Source organism: Gallinula chloropus (assembly GCF_964237585.1).
Source record: "Gallinula chloropus genome assembly, chromosome: 4".
Classification (NCBI taxonomy): Eukaryota; Metazoa; Chordata; class Aves; order Gruiformes; family Rallidae; genus Gallinula; species Gallinula chloropus.
This window is the reverse complement of record NC_140088.1, coordinates 64844628-64857892: the sequence shown is the minus strand read 5'-3', so window position 1 is coordinate 64857892 and position 13265 is coordinate 64844628.

Sequence of the window (13265 nt, the reverse complement as noted above, 5' to 3'; positions counted from 1 at the left end):
GGGAAAGGAAAGGTACTGAGTGTTCAGAGACATTGACTCCGGTTTATGAGAGAAGCCATTGAGTTTCAGACCATGTAAATAAATACCTCACTGTTGTAGACAAGCGAGGATGAGAAACAGGTTCACGGGCAGCTTCTAGAAATAAACATGGCTGTTCCATCTCTGTTATCAGACGTACCTGATCTGAGCCTCAGCAGGGACAGCTTTTCTAAGCAAATAACATCATGTGTCAGGATGACAGAGCTCTCGTGACCTTTATTGTTATTACTGTTATCAAGGACATCGCAAAACAGCGTTCCTCGGAAGCTCAATTTAGCTTTGATTTTCTACTGGAGCGAGGATTCAGGTTTTCCTTTTAATTGTTTATTGTAGCAGGGATCAGACCTTTTAAGGTGTTTCATGTTATGACTTCTTACACAGAAATAGGTGCTGACTCACTGGAAGGAGACAAAAGATGAAGAATCTGAAAACACTGCTGTTAGTAGTACTAGCTAGACCTGCACACCACGGTCTACAGCTGTGGAAACCTAAGCCAGGGCAGTACTTGCTCTTAATATATTAGTAACTCCTCGCTTCCCACTTAACATAACAGTCATCCTGAATGCATTCAGTCCTTCAAACCAATAAATACACAGAAAAAAGATTAATTTTCTTCACCACTGCAAACAGGTAAAAACCCAAGCATAGAAATGCAGTTCCAGTGCTAGGAGGTTGTTGGCTGCATCCTCACTCCCATCAGAAGACTTCACTCTAGATTCCCAAAAACAACTCTTAAGAGACTGCACTTCCCAAGCAAGTGAGCGAGCAATTGCACAGCTGCTCATAAGGTGGTTTAGATACTCGTTTTTCCACACTGTGAGAACAAACACCAACTGTATTCCGAACCTTCTGCATGTCTGAATGAGACCCACTGTGACTGCATCACTGCCTGACACACCATGTTCTGTTTGAAACCTCTCTTGAAGGATCTACAGTCTGCTCTGCAAAGTTGGCTCAGGCCGAAGGAAAGGATATTCCCAACATGACTCTGGGACTTGGAAACGTGTCACCAGAGAGACGGGGGGATAGCCGTGCTATCTGATGACAGGTGTCTCACCTCCCAGTTACTTCCAGTAAGGGCAGGCTGTTCAACCAGCTGGGGGATGGGGGCTACCGGCCTGTCCTTCAGCACCACGGCCAGCGCCGGGGCCCATCCCGGCTGTGCGTGCCCACCCCAAGCGAGCCCCGGGGGGAAGCTGGGCCATGGGCAGCACGGCTAAGGCTGTTCTGGCCTCGGGCGCTCCGAGCACTTCTGCATGAAGCCTGTGCTGCTAAATGCAAGGTTATAGGGAACACTGAGATTGCCAGAGCAGCTGTGGCTGCCCTTGATCCCCATCAGTGTTCAAGGCCAGGCTGGATGGGGCACTTTGGGCAGCCTGGGCTAGTGGATGGTGTTCTTGTGCATGGGAGGGGGGTGGAATTAGACCATCTTTACGGTCCCTTCTACCCCAAACCAGTCTGGGATTCAATGAGATGGTTTGTGTTGTCTGAAAATCTCATTTTCATTTTCCGTAAGTAATGGAGTTTCTCACATTGGTTTTAAGCTGTTTTCCTAGATCTACTTTAAGTTATTTTCAATATAACAGTACTGAAGCATGTTTTAAAGGTTGAATTGGAGGTAACAGGCCTTAAATATTTATGGGGTTTGTATTTATTACACATCTTATGTTTCCTATACATATGTGCCAGCATCTCCATTTAACGATAAACATGATCAAGAGTCAGACAGGAAGAGTTCCTACCTACTTCAAGTTAATAAATCAAAATTATCACATTGAGTTATAGCTTGATTTCTGTTTTAATGGTGTTTTAGAATATTATGCAAGGAAGACAAATTTCATACTGCTAAGCTGGGGAGTTTATCTACTAAAATAGAGTCACTAAACACCACATTAGAGAGAGGTCATTCTTAAATGCAACTGGCTGTTAATTAAACACCACAATTACCAGGAAGTTCTAACAGTTTGGTGAGACTAGACTGCATCACACTTACATAAACAGACTTAAGCTTGGATTAAAATGCTAGTCTGATTCTCCAAAACAAGCCATTACGATGTCTTCATCGTGTAAGTACGTTCAAAGTTAACTCTGGGCTGAGTTAAAAACAGAAAGCAAAATTAGCCATTAGCACTGAAAGTCACTTTCACCACTATATTTTTATATTATTTGTCTACATTTTGGGCTGCAATTAGAAGATACTGGCTGCTGAAAAGCAAGCTTCAGCATAGTGCTTTGTCCTTCCTAAGCCCATCCTGCTGCTCACTCCCTGGAGAGCTCTCTCATGCTTTCTCTTCACTATTCCTGCAGTCAAAGCTCAGCAAGAAAGCAGGAAGTTGGGCAGAAGAATTTTTCTGCATACAGCTTACACTGCAGAAACGCCCACGTTAACCTTCCCAGCGACCCTCATATGCACCTAGGCGTAGCAGTTAGAAGCCCAGCTACATTACTTCTGGTCATGCTTTGCCCAAACATTTAGTAATTTGGGAGAGCAAAGCCAGCACTGGCATAAACAGAGGAATGCCTGTTCGGGGTAGCCATGACATCTGCAGACACCTGCCTGGCAACAATCCCTGTCCTGCACAGCTGGCATCACACCCCTTTCCCTACTCGGGATTTGTGTATGATTTGTCAGTGCATCAGCTCTTCCCACCCAGTGTCTAGGGGCAGCTGGCAGTGGCTCTTCACACCCACAAGGCATATTGCTCTGCTGCTGGGATGACTACCCAACGATAGGCTCTCGCAGTTGGCAAGCTGTTGGAATCCCACAACACAACTATAATAAGCACAGGGCATGACTAAACCTACAGCACTGTCTGCTTTTCCACTGGCATCATGCCAAAACCCATACATGATCAAGAATTAAAAAACAACAAAAAAACCCACAAACTGACATTGTCTTTCAATTCCTTACCCCTCTACCAGCACCCCACAGCACCCACTCGTCAGCAGCCCAAGTGCCTTTGGGAAGCGGTGTCATACACCCGCAACCAGCATCATGATAATGATGTGCTGTGGCTAAGGCAGGAAAGGAGCAGGGCACATTTACTTTCTCAGTGTTACCTTTCATGCACCAACCAAACGAGAAACAACTTGAAATCCCATCGCTAGAAGCTGCAGTGAGCTCATTACTATATAGTTGATCCCACCCTAACGTGAAATCCGCATTTCTGCTTGGCTGAGCAGAATCTCTATCATCCCATCGCCACCCTGAGCGCACCAGACTTCAAACTTGTTCCCACAGCAGCTTTAAGGCACTCAGTCTCAGAGTCAGACAGGCTGCCTTTATTCGCAAGGTCACGGGAGGCGCCGTGACAAGGACACACATCGCCAAAGTTTCTCAGCTGAGAGCGGAGAAAAAACAAACTAGCAAGGCAAGTAACAAAACAATGCTGCTCATACCACTGAGCACAGCTCTCTTGTAGAAGAGTAAGCCCTGTTTCGTCCCAGCGAACACCACCGAGCATGCGAAATAGCTGGCAGCACACTCCAACAAGCATAAAGAGCGTGACACCTTGCACTATCTAATCATTTACTTTCAGCTATGTTATCAGCCCTCTGGCTACCACTAGCTCCTAATAACTTTCCTGAATCTTTGCACAGACATGAACGAGGAAAGCTGCAAGTAGTCGGTCAGGAATTTTTAATGAGGAATGCCAGGACTGTGAGCTGAAAAGGCAGAGTTAGCTCTTCACTGGATGACAGAACACAAAACAGCTGCATGAGACATCCTCAACAGCTTTGGCCAAGAAAACAAAGTGCTGGAAGCATAACTGTCTCTGAAGCACTCCACCTCAGGCAAGAAGCTGGCCCCAGATTCCAGCAGGAAACACTTAACCCTCTGTTTTCCCAGCTTTCACAAACTTTCTTTGGATTCAAGTAATTTGCAGGTAGTTAGCCCAAACTGGTGGACAAAAAAAAAAAAGGGAGTCAAGCTGGTCCTTAAACCAGCACATGCTGCAATTCGATTTTACAACCCAGAGGTCACAACAAAAGGTATTGTAAAATTTTGCAGAAAGTGGTGATAAAACATGCACATATGTCAGCATATATACATAGATATGCACTCTTTGTATGAGAACAGCAACAAAAAGAAGGAATTGTTCCTTTCTTAAGTCTCACAATGTATTAAAACTGGAGTTTGAAAGCAGTCCAATTCTAATCTCTTCGTCTGACAGATCTCTCACTATGCTATAAACAGTATTTCACTTTTCCTTTTAACCTCCTAACCAGGTAGGCAACTAGCAGTGGCCCTGTTTTAAACACATGGTAAAGGGTAGATAAAACAGCATAAAGTGGTCTGCTTAAGCTCAAGGAAGCTTAAAGGTCAAGTCAAACAATACACATAATTATACACTTAATCCCCCCTCTTTTTTTTCACTTATCAATAGGTTTTGAACAAACGTCTTCCCCTTCTTCACCTTTCAAAAGAAAAAGACAGACCCTTTAAGCCATCTTGAACTATGTGCCTAAAAACAATGGTACTTTTGTTCACACTCATCACAGTAAAAAAACCTCGACCAACATCTTTGTCACAAGACAAGAGCTAAATAAATTTTGAAAACTTTCTGCTAAAAAGGACTTTCCTTCAGGACATGGCTTCAAACACTCACCAAGACCCAAACAGAGCCACATGGTCTCACTTCTGACCCTCACTCTGTGCAACACCTGATCCTACTGGTGTTTTTCTCAGCAGATCTGAGGCTGAAGCTTTGCAATTTTCCTTTCCCATGGTGACAAAGTCAGACTGTGCAAATCTTCACCGAGCACGGTACTGTGCTCCTCTGAAATGTTTCTGTGCTGATCTCTATGCAAGCTGTACATACACATAGTTTGCCTTTTCTTCTGGACTTCCTACCCCTTATCTCTGGAAAAGTCTGTGTGTAGCCTCCCTCCTATGTGCATGGGTGCACATACTCACTCCAATTTACAACTTAGTGAAAGCTCAAAGACACGAGTTTAGACAAAACCCTTATCTCTGCCTGTCAAGCTTCAGGTTTGTATCCAGATTAACGGTGTTGCTTTCTTGCTTGCTCACGGTTCTACAGCCTTCATGGATGACATCTCCCAAATGCTCACGGCCAGCCAGGCTACTTTAATTTTCCCTTCTTCATCAGGAGACATAACTTTCACATAAAATGATATGACTGTGTTACACACCACAACCACACTTGTCAGCCTTGAATCCCAGGTCCTTTCCTTTTTAAAAGACTAGTTCTCTAGTGGAATTTCTTAACAGCTGAGGTCATGCCCGGTGACCAGTTTTTATGGTGGCCAACCACAAGACAACAGCACCATCCAGCGGCCCCTTCTCCAGCAAACGCTGTCAAGAGCTATGACTTAAATCCAAGCACCTCTCCAAGGAGTACACACCTTGTGAGGTTTTCTCAGAAACACCAAGGTACTTCAACTCCATCAGTTTCAATTGCACAGTTCATTTCCCCGAAAAAGTGGGACTTATTTCCTAAGGGAATAAACCCCACCCCCAGATATAACCACAAATGATGGGCACATCTGAAATTTTAGGAATTTCTTGTTTTCAGTCAGCATTGAGATTGCTTTCCACAGACATCCCTTGCATATTCCCCTGGGGCTGACACCTTCCAATCATGACTTAACACAGGTCATTCTAACAAAAAGTTGCTCTATCTCAGGGCTGGCACACTTCCTCAGCAGTGCCCAAGCAAAAGTTTTGAGGAGACAACTGCACGAGTCTCTGACAGTGGTTATTTGAGGAAAATACCAGGAATACACTCAGGCAATGTAGTCAAAATACGTGTGAGCCACCTGCAATTCCTTGTGGGGCTGCATACCATTATGACCCACTATTAAATAATGTGTAAACAAAAAGGTTTTGGGGAAAAAAGAATATCATGTACTTGAAGCTATGCATTACTAGTCCTTTATATTTAGAAAAAAACAATCATGTGACATCAGGCATCTCCTTGCCTGGCACGATTCCAAAGCTGCAGGTTTCATTGAAGAAGAAATGCCGACTGACAAAGAACCTCAGCTCATGTTAAAATGTGTATTCATAGAAACCAAGTTAAGAAAACAGCAAACCTGACAGCTTCCAACAGTTCTGAGGCATCAGTCGCTCCCTTCATCATTCAAGACCACTGGTCTGGAACCTGGCAGTGACCAAGTGAGCTTCCACATTGGTTAAAAGCTCAAATATGGAATTTCCAATCTGCTGGTCCCAGGGCGCTTCAGACTACTACCACTCTCAAGACAGAGAACCACACTGTTTTTCAGATGACACTCCCAATGTCTGTGGTATAAACTCTTCCCTTTTTAGTGTGGGACAGTACTTTGAGATCAGTCTTGTTTGGGCATCCAGTCAATTGCTTTGCAGCTGGGGCCAAAAATCAAGGAGTCTGTATACAACCCATGGTCATTCCTCAGCTGTCCAATCACACTTGACATTACAGAACACCTTAGCTGTTACCTGAAACCATAGTGGGAAGGGACATTTTCAACAGCAGCATGACTGTTGGAGCTGTCACTACCTCACTACCTGGTTTCAGCAGACCACCTATGCTTAAGTAGAACCACTCTGTTTCTGGGACATTTTTGTTCCAAAACTTGGACTTCATCTATGGGACATCTCCCTTCTCCGAGAAGCAAGTTTCATATGAGGTCGTCCAATTCCTTACCTAGTGTGCCTGTACATTGTTTTTGAAAAGGAGGAGTTCTATCTGGCTTAAGCTGCTCTACTTCCTACAGTCTCCCTAGGACAAAGGGTTCTCTCTCTCTGATCTTTTAATGGGTGATGTAACAACATGTCGAAGGAAGATCACTGTTTGTTAGCCTAAATTCCTCCCAGGTGCCTTATAATTATAAGGCAACAGTCACAGGGCTATAGCAATAAAATAAGTGAGGTTATCTTTAGTTATTTGAGCCAGAAGACAACTTTTTAAAAAGACAAAAAAAACACCCAACTATAAAACCCCAACACCACCAAACTCCAAAATAAGTGGCAGTTGTACAAAAAGCAGAAATAAACACTGTGCAGCCTTGTTACAGAAAAAAGCTGGCACAATCTCATCTCAAAAGGGATTTAGGTGCTTAATTGCCTCTGCAACCAATTCACACATTCAAAATTCCTGAGTATGCGAAGGTAACTGGAGATTTAATAATAAAATGTTCTTTTACCTACAAGAAAGGCTGTTTTAAAAGTCAACTGTAATTAAATGCTGCCAGGTCTCTGAGCTAAAACCTTTTGTAACAGTAGCATGGACACAGTATCCCATTGTTAACACCACATTTTGCACTCCGCAGGGACAGGTTTTCCTTTGCTGCTGTGGCATTACTCAGGCATGCAACACCCAAGGGTCTAATCCCACTTTCCTTTGGGTTCATAGGACCGCAGAGGGTCTTCCCCACAGGATATTTTCTCATCAGTCTGTAACCCAGGGCACACTTACTCAGCCCACAGCCAAATCCCAAATGCACTGGAGGGTGGCTGTTTTCCTTGACGCTAGAGAACCAGTGTATGTTTCTCCTCTTTTTCCATCGTATAACTGCAAGCTGGAAGTGCCCAACCAAAATATTAAGTCATGAATACAGCTCAAGCATACATTGGTCATGGACTGGTCAGAAAGAAATGACCACAGCCATGGCTGCGGGCTTCCTCCATTACCTTTGATGCATTTCTGCTCACTCTTTGTGCTTCAGGAGTAAGTCACCTTTCAGCTTTACAGCAGTGTACGCTGGAGGGTTGCAAGAGTCTCAGATACTGCCAGCCATATCAGGAGCTGTACAGGTACCTACGACAAATAAAAGAGATTATTTATCTTGTGCCCAGAGGCCTCTGAAAGGGCCCAGGGCCAAACTGCAGGGATAAAAAAAAAATAAAAAAGACTGTTAGTTGCCAGGTGAAAGAGTCAGCAGCCTGGCTGAGCCAAGCTGCAGCTTCCAGCTCTCCTCAATTAGCTGTGCAGGTCCCAGGGCTCTGCTGAAGGCTGATTCCCATCAGGACCAGCTTATTATCATGGAGGAACAAGAAGGGTTTTTTTCTTCTCTGTGGCCAAGACAAGCAACTGTGGTCCTTGATGAAGGCAGTTAGATGGTATTGCATCAAAGCGTTGGGCTTCTACACCTACTTATCCTATTTTACACAGCAAATGCCACGCACACACACACTTCCCTAACAAGCAGGAAAGGGAGGAAGGGCTCTCAAGGCCGTGAGCGAAATCAGGCAGTTTGTACCACTAAAAGGAGAGACCACCAATCAAAGCCAAGAGGTACCTTCTGGCTTTGGAGTTACTACTATCACTTCCCAATCTCACTGCCTTAACTCTCAGATCCTTGCAGTTCACCAGAGAATACAACTGTGCAGCATACAGCAGCACTACCACAGAAACTAGAGGCAAACAGTCTGGCATTCAAAAACCCACAAGATTAATGTCTTAGGTTAGGACTGACTGAAGAGGAACATGCAGATCCAGCCTCCTTAGCTTGGAGCAGCTTCACTCACACAGCAAGTGAGCAAAGACATATTTGTAGCCCAAACAGGAGCGCAGGGCAGTTGCAAAGGGTCAAGGGCACAACTGATACCCTCTACAGCTGGCGCAGTTGATGCTCATGCAATATGCTGATCACTTTTGAGGCTTTCATCTCTAGAGGACTGGGGTAAGCAGCTCAGCTAGCTTTCCATTTTTCTTTTTCACCTTGAGATACCTCAAACTCAGCTTGGTAAACCCCAAAGCTCCTAACAACCTTGGGATGACTATTACTTCAGTCATCTCCTGTTGCAGTGGCCTGAGTGTACAGCCATGCTCTTGCTGCTGTGCTGGTTACCCTAACGGCCTCCGTTCCAAATCTCTACGGTGAAACTGTTTCCACAGAACAGCTTTTTCCCCACCAGAGAGCCAGCAGAGCGGAGGGGTATACCTGACTCTCTGCCTAGCCTTGCATGTGTCCATGGCATTGTAGCAAAGTCAGCAGGAGGGAGATGGCACAGAGGGCGACATGTACAATGACACCCACTGGTTCTCGGTCATCTGGGACGGACACAAGTTGGACAGACTTTTATATAGAAAAATGCTCAGAGACTCTTCTGACATAAGAAAACCAAACCCCAGACCCCATGTACTAAGAGATTACAGGAAAGGCAACCATGAGACAGGAAAAACTGAAACCATAATTAGTTGTTATGATTACTGAGTAGTAACTATGTTGTTTGTGGTTACAGAGCAGTAATCCATGTTTGGAATCGCTGAGTACAAACTCTGGCTAGGTACAGCAAGCAAGCTTGTTCATAAACACTCCAGTATCTAGAAGCTCCTTCTAAAGCCCACGTACAGTGTGGCAAAATCCATCAGGAGGGCTTCAATGGGCGCCGCTGGGCAGGGAGTAGTTCTGAAAGCCCAGGCAACCCCATCCTCTGTGCTCACACAGAAGCTATGCTCCTTGGTGAACCTCAGCATTGCTGAGGAAACAGACCAACAGATTACATAGAAATAGATGTCACGTGAGTTAGGTGACATCCTCTGATGACAATGGGACACAGGATTAAGCCCAATCACACACAATGCTCAAGTGAGGACTAAAGAATGATCCTGGACTGTGCTAGGTTTGGTGGAGTCAGAGGGGGAAATGAAGAGAAGAGTGTTAACACAGGCTGCATATTTCTTCCAAGATTTGCTTTCTTCTGCTGGAAGGCTCTCAGCAGGGAAAGAATACAGTTAGCTTCCAAAAGTCATGAAATCTTTGCCTATTTCCAACTGGCTGCCTCAGTGATGGGAAAGGATGAGCAATTGTTCCTGGACCAGGAGAAAAAAAAACAATCAGCATTCCCAAATCATTAGGGAAAATAAACCCAACGATAAGTCATATAAAAACATGATCTGCCCAACAAACCCCAAATGACATGGTAACCTTGATGAGAACATAGTATTAGGAGAAAAACCTGTTTCCTACTTTCTAGCTGCTCCCCAGACCTCTGGTAGAGTTGGTGGGGAGTTACCAGAGTCATTAGTACACCATTTTATCTGTGACAAGTTAAAAGAAAAGTCTTTTGTGGGGAAGTCTCTTGTCAGTGTGTCCACTTGAGACCACCAAGTATAACCCCTTCAATCCCAGAAGGCCAAATTCCATTACAACAGCAAGTCAACAAGTCATGAAAAACAAAGAAAACACTGAAAGATTCAGGAGAACTGAATTGCAGAAAGAACAAATGCTGCAGGGTGTCTTCCTAACAAAGAAAACAAGGAAAATATGAACTTCTCAGCAGATACAATTCTGCACAAGTGAATTCTGTGCTACAAGCGTGTGAGAAATGAGTTCACACGAGCCAGTCTATGACCAGGCCAAAGTACTACTAGTGACTGTTTCAATGGAGCCTGTTCTATCAAAAGAAACCCACAGTTCAGCAAAACTTCCTGTAATTTCTTCAATAGCCTTTTTATGAGCCTCTACCACCTGTGAACTTGTTCTTTCAGCTACTCATGAGACAGTTATCTAACTCACACAGCATTCAGCTTTAAACAAACAAATAGGTGAACACTGATAAACAATTTCATTAGAACACTGCTGAAAATCACTCGAGGTGGGGGGGGGGTGTGCAACGTTATACCAGGGACAAGAAGCACTCTGCTGTGGTAAGCAGTTTGTATCAGTAGTTAGGGCAAGAGAAGAAACCCCAAATGGGGCTGGGGTGGGGGTTTTCACCAGCCTCTAGAAAGACTCCCTGCTCTACATAATTATTATCAAATCCATTTGTTACAAGTGAGTCCCAACACCCGTTATCTTGGGTAACGTCTAAACAAACCAAATTCCTTACCCACAGAAGAAAAACAGAGAGCTCTAGGCTGAAATGGATCCTCACATACTATAGCAACAAGTATTTCAGAAACAAAGGCATTTCTTTCTTTACATTCTTTATATTTGTGGTATATTTTTCATCTTGCTATCGTAACAATACTGGTTTTACATTCCTGAAGTAATTTTTTTCAGAAGCATAAGAGTCAGCCCCATTCTGCCCCTCCTGATGTCACTTCTGCTGGAGCAGAATCTGCTTGAGTGGGGGAATCAACTTTCTCACTAACCAGAAATTCAGACACGTGCTCTCCTCAAGCAGCTGTGCTGTATGTTACACATCTCGTTTCCCCACCTCCCATCAGTGACTTTTAAGAACTGAAACCCAGATGACTTAAAATACCAGGAAGGGAAAAAAAACCCCAACTCCCACAACTCCTACCCACAGCACTGTACTTCAAATGGCATGAGCGTCAGAGCACTGCAGGACTCTAACCCCTCCATTAAACATTTACAGAAAGCTCATCTGCATATCTCAATCTCAAGCAAACAAACCCAAGTTTGCAGTCAGATGTGTTTAGCTGGATTAGAGACCATTTTCCCTCTCACCCCACCAAATTAAAGACATGAAGTATCAATAAGAGAGACTCAAAAACATTGGCAAATTTGGGATAGAAAACTACTCTTTTCCATGACTTTTCTGAACACGTTCTCCTAAGTGGGAGATGCTTTTTAAACAAAAAACCCCAAACCAGCCAAACAAAACCTCCACCCATTAACTTGATGGGTTCCTCTTTGACAAGATGCTGTGTGCCAGGAAAAAGAAAAACCAACAACCAACCCTCATTCTCTTACAACATGTGCTTAACTAAGACCTAGATCAAATAAATGGCTTTGCCCGGACCTTTACACTGAGGCCAGGTCTATGCTGTGAGCTCACTGTTAACAGAGCTGCACTTCGTGCCAGCAAAGGGCTTGTAAGGTGAGTATAGCCTTTACTGGTTGAAACACACTCTTGCTACAAGAACTTACTCCAGCCTTCCCAGGAAAAACCTGCACTGAGAGAACTATCTTTTTAACCCTAATAACCGCCCCAGCAAAAGACTCAAGACAAAATAGCCTGCTTTCTTCATTCTTTAACCTGTGTTTATTGGACAGGATTGAGAAGTATCCCTTTCAAAGTAGCTCTCACTATCAGGGCTGTAAACACCTGGCCCTACCATCACAGCTAGAACGTCTATCCCCTTTACAACTGCTTTCTCCTATTCATGTTACCCTCGAGTAGCAGCATTGTCCTGTCATCTCCAGCATCTAGATATGGAACTGACATGGCAGAGCGTGACCAACTTCATCCTTACTGTAGGCTTACATCAAGTCTCCTCAGCCCCATCGGCCATCACCCACGAGGATCAAACCAGAACGCTCACCTTGGTAAGTGTCCCAGGGCATACAAGCTGCCTGCGCAGGCAGAGACAGAAAAGCAAGGACAGTACAACTCCTTTAGGGAGTTACGCTCCCCTTCAACTTTCTTTCTCCCACTGCTGCCCCTCAATCATCTAGCATGCAGGAGCCAGAACAGGGGGTATGGTGTGTCACTGGCTGGGCAGGAACGCAGCCCCCACCTGCTCTCTAGATGCCTAAGCTGTAGCAGTCACTCTGGGTGACAGAGGTTAGCAGCACGGATCATTCTAGCTGCAGCCATACAGTATTACCTCTAAGTGTGCTCTGTCCCTGCTTCCTTCTATCAGGTATGGGATGCAAACTTGATACAGTGTAATAGTTCTTCAAGCATGTTTTTAGGTGCACTTTCCACTCGGTCATCTACAAAAAAGTGAGTCAATCTTCATCCTTCTTAGCAGCAACAACAAGCCTCACTGCTGAGCAGACACTGTGCTTCCAAACAAACCTCACTGCTGAGCAGACACTGTGCTTCCAAACCCGGAAGGAAAATTCCATCAATCGATTTCCTTCTCACTTCTATAAACCTACTTGGTCTTGTCTTGATCACGTAGGGTGTTACGTGACGTGTTCTGTTTTTTTCAGGTTACTGCCCATTCCCACCCCTCCCTCAGTCATTTCAGTAAGGAATGCAGTATAGTCCAACGCAACAGCTCACGTCCAGAACAGACTTTGTTCCTGTCTCTGACGTCCAAGGTCACGCAGGAAATGGACAATCCACACTGTCTCAACTTGGTCCTCTCTAAAAGGGGGGGATAATATCTATGTGCCATGCACTGGCACATTAACAGATGACAGTCCTAGTAACTCAGGTTCAATTTAGGTTTCAAAAAAACCCAGTGTTCAAAAATCTCTCATTTTTCAAGCTCAGCTTTATTATTGTAACAAAACATTGTACTCCCTTTACAGATATCTGAAATATCTCCTAACTAGTATAATGCATGTGTCACGGGTAGTCTAGATAGGTCAAGTGTAGTTGCTATGCTTGGCTTACTATCAGAACACCTTTC